The 6142-nt window shown below is 33.4% G+C and overlaps 1 pseudogene; it reads left to right on the top strand.

Annotated features, from left to right (window-relative positions):
* The first annotated feature begins 3791 nt into the window (after positions 1 to 3791).
* On the top strand, positions 3792 to 5939 carry LOC148586315 (uncharacterized; annotated as a pseudogene).
* Positions 5940 to 6142: the final 203 nt, after the last annotated feature.

Genomic DNA, 6142 nt, shown 5'->3' with positions numbered 1-6142 from the left:
GAGGAAAAGAAAAAAAAGAAAGGAATAATTGTGTTACATGCTCAATTTCTCAAGTGTGTAATGGGATAAATTTGGAATTAGAACCTCTTTCAAAAAATAATTTGGGAATAAACTTCTTGGTACCTTTATTCATCGACTTCATGTCTTTAAATAAACCAGCTCTTACAATAGTTCCCCAGCTCATCGGCATAGGTTGATTAGTGATATGTAGCTAAAGATATTAACCTACTTAATTATAAAAGATTAATGAATGATAATGATAAAAGAAAACAAGAATGACTAAATACCTAATGCTTCTTTCGAACGTGGAGCTGTTGTTGCCTCCTCATAATATTCTTGCCCCTACACTTATTTCCTTTGGCCATCTGTAACGTTATGTTCATTATAACCCATTTTTGTCGTATATAGTTTTGAGATCGTAGCGAAGTTTTTTTTCTTTTTTTTGTGTCCACGAAAGTTGAAATTTTATCCTTTATAAACCATCCCTATGATAATTAGGCCTAGTACTCAAGGATGATAAACTTTCACATTGAATCATTGATGGTAACTTTGTGAGGCTTCCGATAGATATCTAAGTTTGCAAGAAAAGGTGTGGAGATTAATAAAGAGATAAAGCTAAGTTTGCAAGAAAAGGTGTGGAGATTAATAAAGAGATAAAGCAAGAGAATAAATAAGCATGTAAAAATAATTTTTAAAAAAGTAGGAAGAAGAAAGGAATTGAAGATGAAGAGAAGAAGAAAAGAACAAAGCAAGAGAATAAAGGAACATGTACAAAATAAAATTATGGCACTGTTTATTAATGTGTTTTTGGAGGGTGTTTTTTTTTTTTTTGGTTTAAAAAAGTGTTCTGATGCGACATTAAGGTGAACCTCCTTTTTTTTTTTTTTTTTTTTTTTTTTGTGTTTTTAAGAGTGTTTTGTATTTAGGCTGTTTCTTAATATTTTTTGTTTTTAAAAGAGAAAACAATAATTTTAACAAACGAAGTCAAAGGTTTGGAGACAAACGAAAAAAAAGAGAGCAAAAAATAAGTTCATTGTAACCCGCTTTTTTCATTGTTTTGGGGGCATATCAAATTTTTGTTTTGTCTACCAAAGTAGAAATTTCATCATTTGTAAACCATCTTACTGATAGTTAGGCCGAATACTCATGGATGGTGAACTTCAATATTGGATTTTAACTTTGGTGAGTCCTGTAATAAATATATGAACTTGCAAGAAACGAAGTTGTGGGGAAAAAGATAAAGATGAAGTAAGAGAACAAAGACCATACACAAAACAAGAAAAAAATGATGAAGAGGAAAAGAAAAGAAGATTTGGAGATAAAGAAAGGAACAAAGAATAAAAGAGGAATATGTACACAAAGAAAAGAATGTTCAGAGAAAAAAGAAGGAAGAAAGGAATAATTGTGGTCACTATCAATCACAGTTTTGGGAGTGTAGGAATGTTCTATATTTTCCACCAAATGATCCTTTGTAAACAACCTTTGTGATATTTAGAAGACACGGCATATTTGTATTAGAAAAAAGGCCACGACAAGCTTGAAGTTGTATAACAGGTGCTATTATAAAAAAAAAAAAAAAAAAACCAATCAAAAGCTACAAGGTAGGTGAATCATGCACATGAGCCAACTTACGTACAATAGAATTTCAAGGATAAGTTAAAAGTTAATTTCCTTGCATTATTTAAAAGGATAAAAAGATGATTCCTAACATTACTTGGAAAATAACCATTCTTTATGTTTTGGTCTTCAAGAGGATAAATGTTTGTTAATTAAGTGTCGTGCAAATTCTGACCTTTGAAAAAAGAAAATTAGTGCTTACAATCGTAACCCACACGCATTGAGCCCCAGTTCGAAAGCTTGGGTCAAATGAATATAGAATATGCTTTAACATTGCCCTTGCGATCACTTTCTTTGGCCGTCACTATTAAAAATTAGAAATTTTGGGAGCATAGCAAAGCATTTTTTTTTTCGTCCATGAAACTAGAAGTTTTATCCTTTATAAACCATATCTATGATAGTTAGGCCAAGCACTCAAGGATGATGAACTTCAATATTGGTGTTAACTTGGTGAGGCTTGCAATAGATATCTAAGATCGCTAGAAAAGAGGCCAGGATGTGGAGATTACAAAAAAAAAAAAAAGGAATAAAGGAGCACATATAAAAAGAAAAGAAAAGGAGAAGCAAAAGGATTTAAAGATGAAGAAAATGATAAAGTAGGAGAATAAATGAGCATCTACGACAAGAAATAACATCATTGTTTGTTAATGTGGTTTGGAGAGTTTTTGGTTTTGAACTTGTAAAAGTGTTCTGATGTAAAATAAATTAGAAAACTACTTTTTGTATTTTTAATAGTGCTTTGTGTTTAAATTGTTAATTAATTTTGTTATTTTCAGAAAGGAAAACAAAAAGACCAAAAAAAATATATATATAACTAATGAACCTGAAGGTTTGAATATAAATGAAAAAAAAAAATTAGTAGCTAGGTTCATTATAACCCGTTTCTTTCATTCTTTTTGGTGCATAGCAATTTTTTTTTTCTTGTGTACGACAGTAGAAATTTCATCTCTTGTAAACCATCTAAACTTGCAAGAAACGAAGTGGAGAAAAAGAAAAATATAAAGTAAGAGAATAAAGTACTATATATGTACATAGAGAGAAAAAAAAAAATGATGAAGAAGAAAAGAAAAGAAGATTTGGAAATGAAGAAAATGACAAATTCAAGAGAATAGAGGAACGTGCAACTAAAGAAAAGAATGTTTGGAGAGTAAGAAAAAAGAAAAGAATAATTATGTTCATTATAAATCATGTCAATCACAGTTTTGGAAGCATGGCAATATTGTTTTATTTCTTCTACCAAATCATCCTTTCTAAACCATCTTTGTGATTTATATTTTCTCTTACGTACCAGAGGGAAAAAAAAAGGTTTGTGTGATCATTTAAGCAGAAAGAAGGCATAACAAGCTTGAAGTTGTATCACAGGTGATACACACTCTCTCTCTCCCTCTCTCATTTCTTTCATCGGTTATGCTCTTTTCTTTTGCTATTATATATGTTTGTAGTGATATTTAACATGTGTTTCAAAGATTTTGTAAAAGCTCAAAAGTTAATTTTTATAGTACCAGTAATTATTTCAAGTTTTCCTTTCAGCCATAGATCTACATACACAGCAAGAAACCATGTTTGAAAAGTTGGAAGTTGTTTCTTCCGAAAGGAAACCAATCAAGAGCTATAAGATAGAAAAATAGATTAATCCAGCCAAAATCAAATTTACAAGGATAAGCTAATTAAAGACAATTACCTTGTTAGTTATATGATTAATCCACCCAAAATCAAATATTTTAAACATGATTAATCATGGATAATATGATATTTTTGAATATATATCATCTATCTCACAATTCTTTATCCTACTTCCTACATCTTTATTAGGAAATCTTAAAGGATTCCAAAAATAACCATGATAATCTCCTTTAATGACAACCGTATATCATCTTACAAAAGGAAAAGGAGGAGATCCTTTTGAAATCACTTCAATAATTGCCGTAGCTTGGATTCGATCTTAAATCAGTTTGTGGGCGAGGTATTACATAAATTTACGTAAATGGCATCTTAATTTTTCGGTCTTCAAGAGGATATATACAAAAAAAAAAAAAAAATAGTGCATCCACAAATTATATATTAATCTAATTTGACCTCATTCATGAAGAGTGAAGACCCAACAAAATCATCATCCTATCACAATATATATCTGAATGCTAACCCTACCCTTTGGGTTTTGTGCAGAGAGTAAGATGGCGGGCAGGAGATGGCATCACTTGCAACTCATAGATAAGCTGAAAAGTAGTAAATATGGTTGCTGGCTGTGCGAAAAGTCAGTATTGGGAAGCCGCGGCTACAAATGCAGGAAATGTAGTTTTTTGCTTCATGAATCATGTCCCGAGCCAACAGATCACAGCAAATCACATGATTTGAGCAGTAGACATCACTTGATATCCATGAAAGAGGTGGAGAAGAATGGAGTAGTTTGCTCATTGTGCGAGGAACCGGTATCGCGTTTGTTAGGTAATGAGCCTACTGTTAAAATATATATAAAATATAAAATACTAAAATATAAGAGAAAGAACAGAGAGCAGAAGTGGAAAGAGACGTATGGGCTACATCTTGTATACTCACTATATCAATCAATATTACATAACTCTCTATTTATAGAGAGACAATGAGTAGTGACTAAGAAACCCAAATTAAACCCTAAAATACATAAGGAAAGAAATAAACCCTACATTACAAATTAAATAACGGAAATATAAAATATTCTAACAAAGGAAATAATATATTCTAACATCCCCCCAAACTCAAGGTGTAAGCTTGAGTTTGGAAAAGAGAATAAATTGAAGGCATCTGAAGTTGATGGTTGGATCAAGACAATGCCGGCGAGAAAGGCTGAAAGTGACGGCCGGAGAAATACCGGAGAGTAGAGACAAGCTGCTAAAAGAATCCGGTTAAGGGCCAAGCCACAACTGACAATGACGGTCGAAGAACGAAAACTAGTCATTAAATCCCTTGAAGGGCCAAACCACAATGTGCCAGGGTTCGCCAATAACAAAGACGAGAAAGGCTGAAAGTGACGGTCGGAGAAATACCGGAGAACGTAGACAAGCCACTAAAAGAATCCGGTGAAGGGCCAAGCCGCAATTGACAATGAGGCCGGAGAACAAAAACTAGCCGTTAAAATTCCCGTGAAGGGCCAAAACCGCATTGTGCCAAGATTCGCCAATGAATAAAGCCGTGGATCACAACAAAATTAAGAGATCATCAAAAGAGAATGCTAGAAAACACTATAGAAACGTCATAAGACTTTTATTGAAAGCCACAGAAACAGAAACGTGGCTCTGATACCATGTTAAAATATATATAAAATATAAAATACTAAAATATAAGAGAAAGAACAGAGAGCAGAAGTGGAAAGAGACGTATGGGCTACATCTTGTATACTCACTATATCAATCAATATTACATAACTCTCTATTTATAGAGAGACAATGAGTAGTGACCAAGAAACCTAAATTAAACCCTAAAATACATAAGGAAAGAAATAAACCCTACATTACAAATTAAATAACGGAAATATAAAATATTCTAACAAAGGAAATAATATATTCTAACTTTTATTACAAATGCTCCATCCCCAACTACACCCTCCTCCTTCATGAACCATGCGCAAAATTACCTTACAACACAACACTCCCTCTGCACTTCTCAGACCAGAACCTTCAACTCTATCCACCACAAGACCTTCACATTTTTTGCAATGGTTGTGGTAAAATTTTAAGTGAATGTTTCTTTTACTATTGTGGAAACTGTATGTATGCGCTCGACATGAAATGTTCTTCTTGTTGGCAAAATATTAGTGCTGAAAAATGTAACCACATGCATTCAGCCCCATCCGGGTTTTTATAGACTCCACTTGCAAAGCGTGTGGTGTGAAACTCACTGACATCGCTTGCCATTGTAGCAACTGTCTAATTCTGATTCACTCTAACTGTGTTAAATATTTTGTCACCATCAAAATTAAAGGACATGCTCACTCCCTCACTTGTACCTTCTCTCTTAGTCAAGGCAAAAAGCACAAGTGTGAAGTCTGTTATGAAGAGGTGGATATAAAGTATGCAGCTTACTGTTGTGATGATCAGAACTGTGACTACATTGCACACTTACAGTGTGCATATTGGATTAGGAAGGGGAGTGAGGCCAGTGATTTCGTTGACTATGCTACTCATTTGATCAAGGGCAATGATCTAAAAGATGATGAAAAAACTGCACCTCAAGAGATCAAACATTCGAGTCATCCACAACATAAATTAATCCTTAAAAATGAAGAGCTCTTGGATGTCAAGCGTTGTGAGGGGTGCATGCAATTTATAGTGTTGTCCCCGTTTTAAGACTGTGTGCAGTGCAACTACTCTCTCCATATAAGATGTACAAAATTACCCCAAAAGGTTATGAGAACATCACATGACAAACACCCGCTCACCCTATATAATGTAGATTCCAATGTGGAATCGTTCAATTGTTGGGCTTGTGATCGAACTCGAATTGGCTTCAGCTACAGATGTGTCGAGTGTTCGGGTGATGATGGGATATT

The sequence above is a fragment of the Corylus avellana genome, chromosome 4 (genome assembly GCF_965113065.1).
Source record: "Corylus avellana chromosome 4, dhCorAvel1.hap1.2, whole genome shotgun sequence".
Lineage (NCBI taxonomy): Eukaryota > Viridiplantae > Streptophyta > Magnoliopsida > Fagales > Betulaceae > Corylus > Corylus avellana.
Note: the sequence above shows the minus strand (reverse complement) of the source record. Positions and strands in the feature narration are given on the sequence as shown.